Source organism: Aptenodytes patagonicus, chromosome 3 (assembly GCF_965638725.1).
Source record: "Aptenodytes patagonicus chromosome 3, bAptPat1.pri.cur, whole genome shotgun sequence".
Lineage (NCBI taxonomy): Eukaryota > Metazoa > Chordata > Aves > Sphenisciformes > Spheniscidae > Aptenodytes > Aptenodytes patagonicus.
In genome coordinates this window covers 21,907,098-21,924,402 of record NC_134951.1, presented here as the reverse complement: position 1 = coordinate 21,924,402, position 17,305 = coordinate 21,907,098, and the positions used below count along the sequence as shown (strand labels likewise).

Genomic DNA, 17,305 nt, shown 5'->3' with positions numbered 1-17,305 from the left:
CAGCTGGGATCTACAAAATTCCTACCTCCTAGAGAAGGAAGGGATCGATGCTGTTTTTCTTTGTTGTCCAATGTGACCTAGCATGGCTAGGTCCTTAGCTCTACAAAATTGTTCTGAGCTACCTCTACAAAATGCTCTGAGCTATTCATTGTGCCATGTTAGTCAATATTTAAGACCAGTGTGAACGGGGAACTGCACAATGTGCTCAAAGCTGAGTAAGGTGGTGGTGGCTGTCAAGGCTGTAATTGATCTAGGCTTTACACACTTCTAGTCTTAACCCTTCATAGGAAAATCTGTGGACTTTGACAGCACTTAAACCTACACCATTATCCTTTGTGCGAGCTAGAATCTGGCCACGCTTTTATGCAGGTCTTGCAGCAAGAAAAACTTGACTCATTTCCACAGTGGTTGAATTCTGCTGTCTGAACAATTCGTCCCCAGAAGACAGATGGGTCTTCCCATAATAGAATTAACTTGGAAATAATTTTAGAATATCTCAGCATAGACAATGATGGAATATGTCCCTAAATACACACACCTGAGTGATGAAGCAGTGAGGACACAGTAGTATCAACAGAGCTCACATCTGCCTTGGGCTACCCCAACTACAGAGACAAACAGGACAGTGGAAGCATAATGAGCAGAGGCATGGTCAGTGCACAGCTCAGTTCCTCTCTCTTACAACTAGGCTGTTCTTAACTCCACAAATAATTCCTCCTGAGTTAAGAAGATGTCATTCAGATCAAAGAGCTACTTTACACAACTCAGAGACTCCTGCTGTGAAAACAGATGTATACACCTTCTTCTCCACAGAGTAGTTATACATTTGTACTATATTTGACTGTTACTTCCATTCATCTTCTCACTGGTATACGCGCTCTCAGTGCCTCACCACCTTCATGCAGCCCAAATGTCCCTCTACACTGACTTGGGGCGTAGAGGTCAAAGGAGAAGGAAGCTGCTGTGCACAGAGTAATGGGCTGTGGGAAACCAGATTTAAAGTAAAAGGGCAAGATAGAGGGAATTCTGGAGGAACAGGAGCAGTGGCGAAATATGAGCAGTAGCGAGGAGCTGTGAGAAGCTCAAAGGTAATACAAACCATGAAAGCATGAGTATCACCTGAGGGGAGGGGGGATAATAAAACAATGGTCAGAACTGTGCAAACAAAGGAAGGTTTGGAAAAATTCAGTTGTCTTGGATTTAAAACTTCCCAAACCATCAATGATAGTACTCATATGAGACATACCATCAACGACAGTACTCATATAAGCCGTAATACTACACTAGTTGAGTGTAATCAGTGTTTTTCTTCTTTCTATGGTATCTGTGAAGTAGTTATTTTAATATCTATGAGACAGTGTTAGTCCCATTTTATTGATAAGGAACTGTGTCACAGAAAGATAAGAGCAGCCAGAAGATGTGAGCAAGGCAGGGAACTGAGCACAAATCTCCCATATTTATTCTAGTAAAACTAATCATCATTATTGTCTTGCTCCAAATCCAATATCCTTGCCCTCATTTAAAATATTCCCCACAAACTCCATTATAAAGCTTAGGCTGTCCTGGCATCTTTTTTCCCAAACTTTTTATTGATCATGTGCTCTTCCAAGTTCCTTGCCAGGAAAAGAATGAGGCACCAAGATGACAAAGCAAAGTGCAATGGAGTGAAAGAGCCAGAAGCAGTGGAAGAAGAGAGCAGTATTGTGAGGCTTCCAAGAAATTGTGCATTTTGAAAGCATGGAAATTAAAGACAATAATTAATCAATACAAAGTGAGTATTTCCCAGTGCTACCTAGTTTTCTTTCACATGGAACACCACTTTCACAAGAAGATGTTAGCTCAATCCCTCTTGCAGCTGGCTACAATTTCTAGAAATGTTTCAGAAGCAATGCAAAGCTTTACAACTTATGGAGGACAGAAGTAAATCCACCACCCTTCTGATATTTTAAATTCAAGATCAAATAATGATTAGGCCATCTTCAGCTATAGAACAATACAAGAATATGCAGATAAAATTATCCAGCCTGTGTTAAGCAATATATGATACTAGATAAACCAGTGATCCCTTCTGGATTCAAATCTTATACGAGTGTGCAGTAAATAAACTGAATAGTATCTGGCACTGTACAATTTCCATGGATTTGTATTGCACCATTTTTCTGCATAGGCTCTGTCTCTGTAAGTTATTTCATTACATTAACAGTCTGTTGAGTGATGACGAGATTAACCTGCCCAGCTGTTACTGGGATGTGTCAAGAGGTGTATCTGTAACTCAAATAACCAGTAGGTCTCATGTCAGTGCTGAATTCTGGGGTTGCATCCATGCAACATCCCAAAAGCCTGGTTTCATCTAGCAGAATCTGTCTGGATTCAAGACTGATGATCAGATAAAGTGTGATCAGCAATGGAGAGAAAAAGCAAAAATGCCTAAGTAGGAGCAGACATGGTAAGTATCTAGCAGGACTAGAAAAGTTTGCCTGGAATAGGGTCAGGTCTTGAGTACAAGTCATGGGTGCATCACTTCTGTTTCCTATATTTAGATGTAAGTCCAAATTTTGGGCAAAGAAAATGAAACTTATGCAGTGTTGTCCTAGAGTGAACAGAGGCTCTGCTCTCAAATTTACAATGTCATTTACATGAAGAGTTCTGATCAGTTCCCTACTGTCCAAAGGAAAATGAAGCAGCAGAGAGGAAAGACAGAGGAAGAGCCAACGTTTAACGGTAGTATTCGGAACAGGCGTGCAAAGAGACAAGCGATGGATGGTTGGAGGTACAGAAACTGAAAAAAGAGCTTGATGATGGAGTTCTGGCTGGAGAGCCAGTGGGAATGAGAAGGACGTACAAAAGCCTGGGAATCCAGCCCTGGAGGAAGGAGGGATGAAGATGTACAGACACTGACTGTAGAAAGGCACTGAAGACAAGAAGGTAAAGAACAAGTACTTGGGCTATGCTTGGGGTGAAAAAAAAAGAACACCACGGGACAAGAAGCCAGTGGGGCAGTGAGAACTGTAATTGTTCTGCTAAGGACACAGGACTGGGTTATACTCAAGAGTTATAACGGAGAGAAAAGGGGTAGAAAAGGTCATTGAGAATTGAGCAGAGAATCAATTATGACTAAAAAACCCTTTTGGGACTTCTGGGAACCAAATTTCAGTTTCTCACGATTCCTGTGCCATCAATAAATATTTGTGAAGTCTGATGGTAATGAAAAAAGTATCTTGTATCTTACTCCTCCAGCAGTAGTTTTCACAGAATATTATTCGATGCATCTCCTTTAACAGAAGAATGGTACAACATGGTGTGGGGGATTTTAAGGTTCCAAGCATCTCATAATTCAGATGGGGGTTAAGATATTCTTACAGGTTTCTATTTTTAAAATGGTAAGTGTGTACTCTTTATCTTTCCCTCTGTCCCTCTGTCTCTCTCTGTCTCTTTCTCACACAGACACATTTTTAAAATAACTTTTTTAACATGACCAAATCAAGGACGAAGATGTCAGAAGTGCCAGGTTGCCTATGTAACCTAATTTTTCCCCATCTTGTGAATGGGCGTCATGATGGAGACTAATGGCATGAATCATATACCATTTTTCCCAGAATACACCTGCTTCATACAGTGGACAAGATGGCCTTGATGTAAGGATGAATCATAACTGTGTACTGAAGAAGGTTCATTTGGTGAAGAATTTTGAAGAAATGCGCACTAAAAAATGGGACAGCACTGCAAGATGAGAAAGAATGGTTAAGGTAATTGGATGTCGGCCTAGAAAGTAGGATTCTATCTTTTCTTGCCATAAAGTTCCCATTGTAGTAATTCAAAACAGGTTTTTTACAGGGGGTCACTAGAAGTATATTCTTCATTTTCTATGAGCCTCACTGAGATGAGGCATTTGAATTTGCGGAAGTGATGAATGCTCAGAGACACAGCTGGAAACAGGAAGACCTGAGTTGGAAAGGTTCTATATAACAGTAAGGAGTCAAGGCTTTTGGACCTAAGCACCTCAGGCTGGTCTTGTGGATTAGTGGCACCTTTTGAACGCAGTTTCTCTGGGCCACGGTTCCCCAGCCATAAAACGGACATCACATTGTCTTCCAATCGCAGAGGCCTGCAGTAAAGCTAATTTAATGTTTGTTCATCACTTACACGCTATAGTGATGATCACTAGGAAAATCCCAAAAGGAAATTAATAACAATTAATAATTCGGTCTTCAGAGCAGGGCTCAAATACTCTGTAGTAAACAAGGTATGGGGCCACACACTGAACAATGTCAAGAAAACAAAATATTGAACAGCTGCTCATTAAGTGACTATCATATATTCTGTGAACTGAATGAGGAAAAGGTCTTGTAAGAAAAATAATATGTGATCATGTAATTAAAGAAGTCTTCATAATGCATATGCATGGGGGAGATTAAATTAACTTGCCCTAACAAAGTTAATTCTGGCATGTATTAGCTTTTGAGTGTTTGGACTATTTAATGTAGATTTTCAATATATAATATGAAATAACTGAAGATCCTGCTGAGATCTGATTAAAAGACATATATTAACCATCTGTATTTTATTCATCTAATTCAAAACAGAATTTACTTTTGACTATTGGAAATGCAATATCGGAATGAGTTATAACAACTGGAATACTGGAATGACTATTTCATTACCATTTATTCCTATTTTCTACAAAAAGTTTGGATCCAGGTTTTAGCCAAAGTTTTCCTTTAGCATCATAAACAGCAAAAGAGGTGAGTTAAAGTATAGAGACCATCCTCTATGTAATATGCTACAGCACAGTAGTTCCTGCTGCCTACCATTGTCACTTGAATTAATTAAACTACATGAGTTCAACAAGAAATTTATGACTGATTCTCACAAGTAAATTCAGCTTCCATTAACTTCAATGTGTTTCTCAGGACCCCAGAAAGTCAGACTGCTAATAAAGGTATAAAAAGGAGGTGAAGAAGGGTCAGCTGCCGTGAATACCCATCATCACAGAGTAAGAGAGTTCCCCCTGATGGGGTCTGTATAGGACACAGGAAACCATCCTGAGACATTTGTCCCTTTCTACAAATTCTTCAAGCCTTCTCACCAAAGGCTACTCCACTGGGTCTTCATTATTGTGCTTGTTACTGGGCTCACAATTTAAACAGACTGTCTGCAGCTTCGTAAGATTGTAAATAAGAACAGGAAAAAAAACACTGTCCCATTAAACAAACCAGTATTTTGTTGTTCTTGTTATTTGAAAGCAAATGCAGACCCCTTCTGGTGGCCATTCCCTTATTATACAACTTTCTTGTTTACACCGAGCATAAGTTTTATGTGGTAATATTCCCTGAAAAGAATCAGTTAATTAATCTCTATAAAAGAATTTAAGAAAATTGTGTAGACTCCATCTGACCCTGAAGGGTTTTCCCGTAAGAATTAACCACTGACTTTTTGCTACTCATCAACTACTCTTTCAGAAAGCTCAGCTTCTTTGAACTTAGTGAAATGGATTTAAATATTAGGATATTTATAAATATTCATAGAGGTAGAAGGAAAAGCCCAGAAATGCAAGCTCACATTTAACAGATTTTGTTAAATACTTCAACAAATTATTTATTTAACCCATTTCAATTTTCAGACAGGTTGGACACAGAATTCTCATGGCAACTTCTGTGCATACCTTTAGATGTCCACCTTTACCTAACACCTTCTAAAACCTGAACTTTACTTCAAATATTTTTGAGGTTCAGTATTCTATAGAATCTAGAAGTCCTCTCTAACAAAAGAAACTATTAATAAAATTAAAAAAAATTGTATAGGACAGGATAGATTGGTTGCATTACTTTGCTGTATATATAGCTTACACCACTCCAGACAATTCAGGGATTGCAAAAGGGTGATACTACAAGAAGGAAAGCTGAGTAGTAAATTTAGACGTGTACATGCTAGCACTGTCACAACTTCCAATGTAGTCAGTGGGTATCTGGTCAGTAAAGTCAGTGCAGCCTAGAAAGAGATTCAGCAGACCAGTCGCCTACTGTCCCAACTCCAATGACTAAGAAGGGAGCAAGACAGCTGCATGTAGACACCTGTATTTTGGCATCTTAACCTTGAAGAAAATACCACACCAAATTTTGAAACTAAGCCATCACTTTTAGGTTTTGTTACAAAGACTACTGGGAAAAAGATGCTGAGACAAATAGACAGTAGGACCCCATGAGATGTGGAGCCAAAACATACATATTTTTATCAGCCCTGTTCAAATACATGCAAGACTAAGTCAAATCAAACCTCCACCTCCTCTTTTTCATATGAATGAGAATTTTTGTTTGTGAAAACCACAGGCTCCTTGTGTACATATGGGCAGATATATCTGTATATCTGATTAATTAAGTGGCTTCCATTTGAAATATTCTGTCATTTAAGAACAACTATGTCTCTCATATCAGCATATTGAATCAGAGATCATATCTTGTTCTATGAGTTCATTCCTTGCTTTCATTTGCACTCAAAGATATGACCCATCACATTTGTAATACATGCTACATATTTAAGGTAAAATCTCAGTTTTAAAAGACGCTTTCTTTTTTTTTCAGTGTGCGCTGCCTGACTTACCATGGCTCAAAGGAATTATGTGCCTTGCCAATGAATAGACAGACAAGATTTTGCTTTTCTAATCTCTTATATAAAGAACACTGTCATTTTGCACAGAGCCAGCTCAGTGGGTACTTCAGAACATGCACTGTATACGTTTATATCATAAACTTTGTAAAGTTAAGTTCCTGTCTCTCCTGCATCATTTACTATACGTTACCTCTTAAACTTTGGATTCCTTGGCTTTGCATTCATAATCAAATTTTAAGATAAAGTGCTCGTTACCATGGAAATACTTTTTCACCCTGAAAATTTTATCACATGGGCATTTCTCTGGGTGTCTACAAACTATAGCAATCATCATTCCTCTGTCATAATTACTATCCCTTATTTCTTAGCAACTTTTAGATATCTTACACAACATACATTCAGCAGCAGATTTGCAAAGGGCTACAGTGGCAGAAGGATTTCAAATTTAAATACAATATTTAAAATGCAAATAAACTTTCACACCTGCTTTTTTAATTCCTTTTCACCCCTGCCTTTGTATTTCAATTTCAGCCATACATTTTACTGTATTGATCTTATTTTACATACTAAACACACAGTACTGACTATTTCAATGATTCTGACAATGGCACAGTGCATTTTGCAAGTTCAAGTTCACTTAGCACAGTATTGCTGTCTTTAAAGTTAAATGCAATTGCTTAACACAGCCATTTGGATCTTACTTTATCTATAGCAAATAGTTTTCAGGCTGATCAAACAAACATGTTCTATAGCTATGAATCTACTTTTACCTTTAATAGTAAGATAAACTGATTTTACAACACTCGCACTTACAAAGCAATTTTTATTGCTGTTTACACATTTAAAACTACTATAAACGAAGACAGCTAAATACTATAACTCTGAAAGACACGGAAAATGAGGTAGAGATATTTAGTCAACATTTGCACGTGATTCAGCTTAATTTCATGTTTTCATCTGTGGAATCCATCATAGTTCTGCTCCCAGTTACTTTTGAAAAACATGCTGTCTATTTAAGTGGCAAAATACAGATTTTGGCCAAAAGGCATCACTACCTGAACACAGCTAATCTGTTGCAGAGCAGAAATGAGAACACTGGTCTTCTAACTTTAAGTTTCTTGCTTAATCTCAGACGGTTCTACAGACTGTATTTCTGAAGCCTGAGGGGTTTTTGCATTTATTTACTGAAGTACATTTGAGATTATTTTTGGCATCTTTACGCTGGGTCATGAAACAGCATGTTTTGGCACCTGCTAGCCTCACTAGCAATCTGCTTACTCCAGGCTGTCATCCTTGTGCTACTCCTGGGTATGCATCTGACAAAAGTCTTGCAGGTTTGCTGGGATCTGGAGTTTTGCAAACAATGGAAGAAGAGCGGCGTATGAAAAAGCTGCATTGGTGTTCAAGTGTTTTAGATGGGTCTTTATTTGTTGATTTTGTATTTTAAATATCTAATAAGTAATGTTGTTCATTCCTGTATGTTCCATTTTATTGCTTACGGTTGATACTTAAAGCAAACACAACCAAAATAAAGCAGAGATCCTTTCTGCAAAACTCATTTGTTAGCATTTGAAAATATCATTGTGGGGACTTTCAGGTATATTGCACTAACCACCTCATCTACTGGGGAGTTTAGTGAAACTCTGGCACTAGTAGTAATGATTATGATGGGGAAACAATTTAAATTAGTCTACTAGCCTAAATTAATTGCAAATCTTCACTTCTCTGTCTACTCGCAGAGATTTCAGACTGAGAAAAAAGTATCTGGTTCTGAAATGGTTTGCAAGGACCAGTCAAAACCATGATGAGATTCTGTACATACAGATTATTAGCAGAGACTAGTAAAATGATGCCACAGTGGAATAACTGATGGTAGATGCATACAAATTACCTATTCACACAATGAAGTCTACTCAGTTTTCACATCTTAAAATATTAAGTAGGAGAAGGCGGGGGTGTAATATTTTTTTTAAATTTATCACCTCATGACCATGACTATGAACATGCATCCCAGTGCAGTGAAACCAGGAGCTCTGCAGGAAAAGGTGCTTCCTGAAGAGTAGGATATTTTCCTCTGACTTTGAGCTCTGACTTAGTTCCTATAGACATAGAGCTCATGTCACTTAACTTCAGATATCTGCAATATAGGCATCAACATCTAAGCTGATCCCTAGGTTTCCTTTATTCTCACTAGTAAGGAATATGCTATTCTACAGTCTGATTCATCTGACCTATTTAGATGTCTACATTCCGAAGAGATGAATCATGCCCTAAAAGTGTCTATTTCTCTCCACTGACTATAAAGGCAGCCTAGCCAAAGACAATTTAGATACAAAAGACATCTACATTGGGACAGATAAATTTCACCCCAGAAGCCATGAAAAGGAACACAACAAGAGTGAATGCTATTTTCAGCAATATTTAACTTCTGTACAATTTTGAAATAGAAATCCATCCACAAGGTCATCTGGGGACAATACTACTGAGAGCTGCTGAGCAGCAATGCCCTGCTCTGTCCCAAGCCACAGTGGAGCAGCTCCCTCTTGAAATGCACAAGGTGACCATGAAATGGTACTGTCTACTCCCTCTGCACCTTCCCAAAAATGTGTTTGGAAAGAGAGGAGACTTTTAGAGTACCCTTCTTTCTTTAAATTTTGTTTGCAATAACATTAGCAAGGACATACTACAGAGTCACAAACTGTATTTGTACTTGTATACAGAAAGGACTGCTGAGCTTATAAGAATCTGCACATGCTTTGTCCTCCCGCCATGCTTTTAAAAACCTTTTCTAAAGCAGTTTCTCATTATAGTTTTGATTGACTAGAAAACATGTACCTTCTGTTGACTTTAGCTACTTATTGGACAAGATTCTTTATAGTTTTTATCAAGCATATTCCTTTCCTTGGCATTCTTCAGTGCACTGAAGATGAATGTATTGCTGTAGAAAGGTACTTCTGTACCTCTTTTGTCTCAGTGTATGAAAGTCTTTTTTTATATGTAGGCTTGTTAATAAAAGCTTTATTTCTACTCTATAAAAAGCATAGTTCTGACCTAACTCAACCCTGATCCAAACCCTATTTGATCAATGCAGTCTTTCTCTTAACTCCACTTGATTTTCAAATTAGTCTTCTATGTCTTCCTTGGCTTCACAAGAAATACTTCAGTTAGATATAGCAGCTAAGCAATACATAGTCATTCACCTGAAGTGGAAAAAAGCAAAATGTGCATACGTGCTAAGATTTTTTTTTGCCCACCAAAATTTACAACCCAATATTCATAAAGACAAAAGAATCACTTAAGATCACGTAACAAAGCTAAAAACTGGAAACTGGTCGAAATAAAGCTACATGATAACCCTTCTTCATAAAATGCTACAGTACTAGAAAAGGAGGGATTCAGCCTTAAGAAGCTGTAATGACCTAGCAAAATTACTTTTTACTTCTTCTAATCCAATTACTCCAACACTTCCTAAGTGTTTCCTGCAAAAATTATCAGCTCTATCATCATCAGATTTCTCTTAAAAACCATTTTTGCTCATGTTGTGTATTCCCCTTGATATGGGATTGGGATTTATACATTGGGATTTATAGATTTATACAAGTGCAGTGAAGAGAGACCATGCCTCTTGATAGTGGGTTTAATTTTATATCCCAAACAATTTTCAGGATGATTTAGGGTTTAGGTATTCTGGCAGCCTGAGCTACATATCCAATAAAACACAAGAATCTTTTTTTTTTTTTTCTAATTCTTATTGGTGATATGACCCTGCCCTGTCATTTTTAGCTTTAACATAACTGTTCTCTTTAGTGTGCTAACATCAGCAGCAGCCTGTGATCAATCACAGTTGGCTGGCCCATGCAATATAAACAACGATGCCTGTTCACAGGAGTAGAGATGCTGCCTAGAAACTGCAATTTAAAGAGCCTACTGCCTCATTTTTGAAACCACTTAAGTCTGGAGAGAGACAAAGAGAAAGAAGCACAATTTTATGTGATGATTTCTACTACTTAAATTTACAGTGGTAATTTATAAACTGTAAATTTAGCAACATGTGACATTTTGATTGATGAACTTTGCTTTTTTAGAAGGTCATATTAGGAAGACTTACACTGCCAAGAGCTAACATGAACTTGTCATCATGACAGTATATTTGTAATACGCTGTCTGAACTAACATAAGGCATTATTTTGCTTTCTGCACCCCTGCCATTCCATCAATATCCTTACATAAGAACAGTATGATAGAGAAGTACAGGGAATTCATTTCAGCTAATGAGGGAAGCTAAGATTTCTGACTACTCAATTATTTAAGTGGGGTAACTAAGATACCAGAAACATGGAAGGACACCTTATTCTGCTTCAAAAGCAGAGAAAATAGTCACAATCCCTGATCCTTAGGTCTTGCTGACTTTTGCTCGATACTTAGCTAAGTGTCTTGCAGGAAGTTTGTGGCATAGACAAAAACCTGAACTCATCTTTCCAAACTCTAAGCTAATTCTCTAATTAATGGACCAGACTTTTCTCATTCCCTGAGGCACTGTAGAACAAGCAGGAAGAATATAAAGTGGCCTAAGAAGAATGCTGCATACCAGGGATTCCTACGCTGCCTAATTAGGGTTGCTTTACTATGTCTTTTCACCATCATGGCGGGGCAAACTGAATAAAGCAGCAGGGATAAAGTGCCTTAAAATCCTTAATCTATGATATTGTCCTCTATGGGTCTGCATCCTGTAAGGGACCAGAGCATCCCCTAAAGATGTCAACTAACTATATTAAAAAATGCTTAAGATGCTGTACTTTTCATTGGGTCCACAATATATTACAAGATGGAGCTTAATATAAGGCCCAGAATGATGTTTTCTATCTGTCATCAGCTGAAGTGAGCAATCCTCACAAATATCATTCACATAGAGAAGGGAGCTTACAGGAGGTTTTCAGGAGTTAGTTCCTAAGTTTCAAACTGATTTACTCATCTATAGTATGTACAACTGTCTGCATGTCAGCCATGTCAGCTATCGGGAACGTAAAGATAATTAACAAAATGTGCATATCTGATATTCCTCTGCAGATATAAGATGATGTTTTAGATATACTTTATGCAGGCAAAAAGAAAATAGCAAAAGTCACACCAGCAGGGTTTAGTCTGCAAGGTTATGCCCTTGCAGAACGGCAAGAGTCAATAGGAATATGAGAAGTTCCATTTGTAAAATATCAAATGTAAAGAAGGTAAATATTTCAATTCAGATGCTGGGACTGTTGGTAACTGCTTATGAGTTCTCTCTCTCCTGTTATGTTGGGGCAGGATTGATTTTATTCCGCCCCCCCCAGGCCTGTGGTTCCTTAATTGTCTTGTTCTGCAGAAGACTCTACAACAGAAAGATCCTCTCATGAATCCATTTAATTTTCTATGTACATTCCCTCACTTCTCAAACTTTAAAATTATTGTATTTAGCAGCCCACCAGAAAGGACTACACAGATTTCTCAGGATCCTAAAGCACATTGCAAGAAGTTCTATGACCTTAACCTGTCCAGCTGAGAATCCATTTAATTATGCCTTGCATATTCTCATCCTACCTTCACAGATTTTTTTACTGCTTTTTTCTGCTTATACTCGCATTTCAAATTACTATTGCTTTCCACTGTGATATGCTGTGTCTCATCAACTCATTACAGTAGATTGGCAAAAAATAAATCAGAGGTAAGTTTTCTCCTATATTTAATCTAAATTTTCCCTACAATAACTTAATTACTATGTAATGTAATTAACTGATTCGTGCCTCATCTTATTTTAGTATAGAATTCCTGAGTCTAACTACATTTGTAACTGCTGTCCATCATCATCATCAAAGGAACCAAGTCAGTAGACCAATATATTGTATATGTGTCTCTATCTTACAAATTATTCAGCTTTCAACCCAACTTTTTCCTGAGTTTCCTTTGAGGAGTGGGACCTATGACTATTAGCAGAGTTTATTCCCCGAATAAAATAAGTATTCTGATGTTCTTTTGGGAAAACATAGGATATATGTAGGAAAATAATAGCACAATTGTGTCCTGCTATATTAATTAATAAAGGTCTGTAAAAAATGGCTCCCCAACAGCTGCTCGGCATGGAATCTGATACTAGCCTTTTGAATTTCTGGGCAATGCATAGGTTTTCCAGATAAGAATTCAGTGAAAGAAATAGGATGCAAAAAAAAAATCTCTGTGATGAACACTAAGGGAACACCATCTATTTTCTCTATATTCCACATACATGGAACGCAAATGGATCCAGCGTTTTGCACAAGTTTGCAAGCAATGCTTAAGAAAAATGCATTCTTCAAAACTGAAATGGGTTTTATCATTACCAGCCTCCGAATTCAGTTCATCCGCATTTTGTACACTTACACACTCAGTTTATATGCTCATTTGTTTTTCCTGCCAGCATATGATAACTACAGTGATTTCCTGGAGGTAGGATGACACTAGGGGAAGCCATATTTTATGGATAAATACATATGCAAAGAAACAAATAGCAGGTTTTCTAACCTATCCATCCTGCACAGCTGACTCTACTGTTACAGTTTAATGAAATAAAATTTTCTATCTATTTACAACTAACTAGTACTACCTTTCTAATTTCACAGTAAAAAGAATTCCAGCGCATCCAGATCCAAAAGGATTCAGGCACTCATTCCTGCTCTGTGTAACTTCAGCAGCAAGAATAATATATGCATCATCTAATTTAACTGCAAATGACTCTTTTAGCATGAATTGTCTGTTTAAAGATAATGCACAACAGAACTCTTAGCTGCATCCCAGAAGTCATGCAGCACCAGGCAGATAAGATCACAGTGGTTACCAAGAGTAGCAAATGGGAAAAGCACTACAGGAAATGAACTCTTGTCAATAATCTCAAGAGAGTGCTATATTTAGGTCAATTGTACCTGAAATCGTTTGGTGGGGTAATTGCTCTTTGGTCCAGACTCCGCTCTCTGAGCCTGTCAGAGTGCTTGTAGGTCCACTGGATTGGATTCACCAATTTTCTTCCAGATTCATTTTCTAAAAGAAAAAAACAAAAAAAAACAAAAAACCCAACACTTTACTAAAGGATAGCAAGCTTACCAGGAACAGAGAAAATCACACACGTGTTATTTTAGCTTTTAAAAATAGGCTTTCAATAAATGCATTTAATACAAAAACTTGCTCCAATATCTAACTGATTTCCTCGGTTTTCCAGAATAGAAATTTATTCAATTATTCAGACTTTTTTATTTGGCCCTGCAAAGACCTTCCATATCTGTTAAATATCTAAGGTGATTTACAGCGCTCTTTTGCTTTTGCTGATCAGTTAATAATCAATGCAAAATTAGAATTGTTCTTAAATCCTATGATGCGTCCCAATGCAGCATTACTCAGGCTTTAATTCGAGTTGAGTCCTTGTCTGATAATACAGCTTATTGTTTAATAATTTAAGATGTTTTATGCATGTATTCAGAGGAATGTGGTAAATTCAGTTTTAGAAATCCAGTCTAATGAGCCACATACTGACTGACCCTTTACAGCAGTTAGTTGGATTCATACAGGTACCAGAAAACAGCACCTAGTCCTTCTGTCTTATGATTTCTTAGAAGAAATACAATATTTTGTTTTGATAGCACAAAGTCTCCAGCAGTACTATTCCTTCTTCGCATTAAAGAGTCAGTATTAACAGGATGAATTTTAAAGTAAGGAAAAGCCTCCTCTAGCAGCTATTCAGCATGTGTTTACCTTCTACACAGACAGATACAGCATCATATTTGTAGTCATTACTCACTGCTTGTGATTAGTGTCTACCGTAATTAAAGAAAATGTCATGAATTAACTACACTGCTAAAGAACAGAAATGTAGTTTTTATTTTACAAAAATTACAAAGGGAATAAGATACTCTGCTGAAAGCTGCAGTAGGTACATCAGTTATTTTAGCTATTGTTTCTTGTGTAGAACTTTCAAATTCAAAGATACTCATTAAACTGAGTAGATGGCAATAACAGACGAAGTGTTAATGGGGCAGCAGTGGAGTGTGTCAGGAAAATGAAGAGACCCTGAGGGGCTCACCATGCTGTTTATGCTCAGCTAAATTCAGCAGCATTACCATAAATCCTCTAAAAGATACTGTACTCAATTTCTTATATGCTACTTTTTAGGCAAGGAAATATTCTACGAGATTAAAAATGGGAACAAAAATAAGATTAAAAACTATTTTCTATTAAACAAACCGTTTGCATGTAAATACACTAAGCGGTATTCTATTATTACTCTTTTGCAATTTTATAAAAACAAAGAGAGGGTCTCTTAATCTTCAAAATAATGTGTGAATCTAACTGAAAATCTCTGAAACTGTACACAGGAACAGAGTCTTTTAACAAAAGAATCATCATTTATTTCATAAAATTCTTTTATCATTCAAGGATCAGGTTTCAGTATCCATTTCTCACATTCATAGTTCAACTGGCTAAAACACAGTTGCGCATAAACCCAGTAACTTTTCACAAGAGTCCAAAATTCTTGATTTCCAGTTTGTTGTGTTTTTTTTTTATTCTAAGATGGCTTTCTGAGGGAGTAAACTAATCTTAGGAAATACACATAAACCATTAATTCCAATAATTTACTGCTTAAAAAGAAATATCTTACATACAGTTCTGCATGCATCTTCATGGTGACCTTAACGCGCCTTTTCTCTTTGATCTTAGAAAAAAACTTTTCCTACGCAAGGATAGACGGGTCTATTGTTAAGGAGAAAATGGCCGTAGCACGCCGTGTAACTTCAATTATAAACTCAGCTGCAGGTAGGAAATAATTATTTACACAATAAAGGGGGCAACAAAGCTGTGAAACGCTTCACAGCGTCTGTTTTTCTATTTTTGTTTAAACGGTGCATTGATATTCACCGTTTAGAAGTTGGGGGTAGCGCCGCAGACCGCGCTCCCCGCCCGCGCCGCCCGGGCTTCAGGACCACGGCTAGCGACCGTGAGGGCCGCCGGCGGCAGCCGGGGGAGGGCGCGCGCGGCCGCGCCCCGCCAGGGCCGTGAACTCTCTCTCCTCACCACAGAGCCCCGCTTTTCAGAAGGGAACGGTTTCGCTCCCGGAGGGAGCGCAAACAGGTGCGTGTGCTCTGTAGAGCCTACTGTGCTGCTGAATTTAAAACATGTTTAAGAAGTCATTAAATTAAATAAATAAATTTAATTAATTAAATAAGTTAAATGGTTTTTCCTTTTTTCCCCCAGCCACGTAGCGTTGAGGTCTACTTACGACTTCTGATGATTTGAAACAATGAGAATTAACAGATCTGAACATGAATCAGTTGTTAAAATACGTGAAGACAGAGCTAAGGGGCTGATAATGCTGGCTTCCGCTACGCGCTCCTGACCCTCCATTTCGAATCCAAAAATCTGATCTCCCAACAGCACTCTTGTGTTTATGGGGAATACTGTTCTGCATATACAAATAAAGTCTCCGCATGTGCAGTACCTATTCAGAGACCTGCCTCGATGTTAGCTTGGCAAATGCACGTGCAGCCACAGGCAACTTGCTTGCCCCTGAGAATACTGGAAAAATGAAGTCCCCACAGTTTTCCATTAAAATTCTGCTAATGATAAAAATGCCTTGTTTCAGGAACCCAAACAAAAAATTCAATTACCCTTGCAGAAGTAGAAATACAGGGTACTTATAAAAGGCTAATGTGGAGGCTCTCCTTACTGCTTAGCACCTAAGAAAAGCATATTTAAAAGACAGATTAAATGACACGGCCCCCGAGATGCCCTAAGCCATGCACTTAATACGAGAATGGCAAAAACACCTGGAACGGATACTTTATCCTTTTGAGCAGTAGATATTTTAGTAGCAGCCAAGAAAATTCCCACAAAAGGTTAAATTTCGACTGATGCTGAGAACCAGCAATTCCCACAAAGGTCACAAAGAGTTCCCAGTTCTTATTATCCCTGAAGGTACAGAAGAAAAACTGAACCAGTAAATTAAATCACAAGGAAATGTCCAGCTCTACCTCACTCTCATGTAAACACCTCCTGCCTTTAAGAGGTTGTGTACATCCTCTAGTCTGAGTATTTCAACACCAGTGGTCACTTGAGTTGTTTCTTGCAGTAATTTAATTTACTTTACTGTTTTTTCAGGGAAAGATGAAACAATTACAACTATTTCCAATAGCTGGATAGTTTTATAAAACTCATTTAAAGAATTGATTTTCTATTAATATTTATGAGATATTTGTGATTATGGACAGATTTTAGCAGATGACAGTTTACGTGAATTTACAGACACTAAAGTCAAGCTTCTGATTATTCAGAATAATATATAAATAAAAATACAGTGGGCCTAGTCCTGCTTCTGCTGGCATTAGACAGACTTCTGTCACGCTTTTCAATGGAAACAATATCATAAAACCAACCTCCAGAAACAAACATTAAGTCAAAGTTAAGAAATATAAAGACAAAAAATTAAGTTAAAAAACATTAGCTGAATAACAAATAAAATATTTTTACAATCAGAATATGAGATTCTGAATCCAACTGTGAAAATGAGGAACTTAATATAAGGTGAAAAAATGTTTTCCCTATCATTACATATTTGGTGTACTACCTTCTTCCATCAACAACACATTTAAAACTACAAAGAAGTGTAAACATTTGTGAGCCTTTACATTAACTTTTATGTAAATCC

At 37.5% G+C, this 17,305-nt stretch overlaps 1 protein-coding gene across 13 annotated transcripts in view; it reads right to left on the bottom strand.

Moving 5' to 3' along the window:
- The window catches only part of MYT1L (myelin transcription factor 1 like), a 311,977-nt gene that overhangs the window by 215,779 nt on the left and 78,893 nt on the right, over positions 1 to 17,305 (bottom strand). For 12 of the 13 annotated variants that reach the window (XM_076332840.1, XM_076332843.1, XM_076332852.1 and 9 more), the window contains exon 2: positions 13,536 to 13,650. The exons of the other annotated variant lie outside the window; for it this stretch is intronic. The gene's annotated coding sequence lies outside the window, so the exon portion shown is untranslated. The remainder of the gene's footprint in view (positions 1 to 13,535; positions 13,651 to 17,305) is intronic. 13 annotated transcript variants of the gene reach the window in all.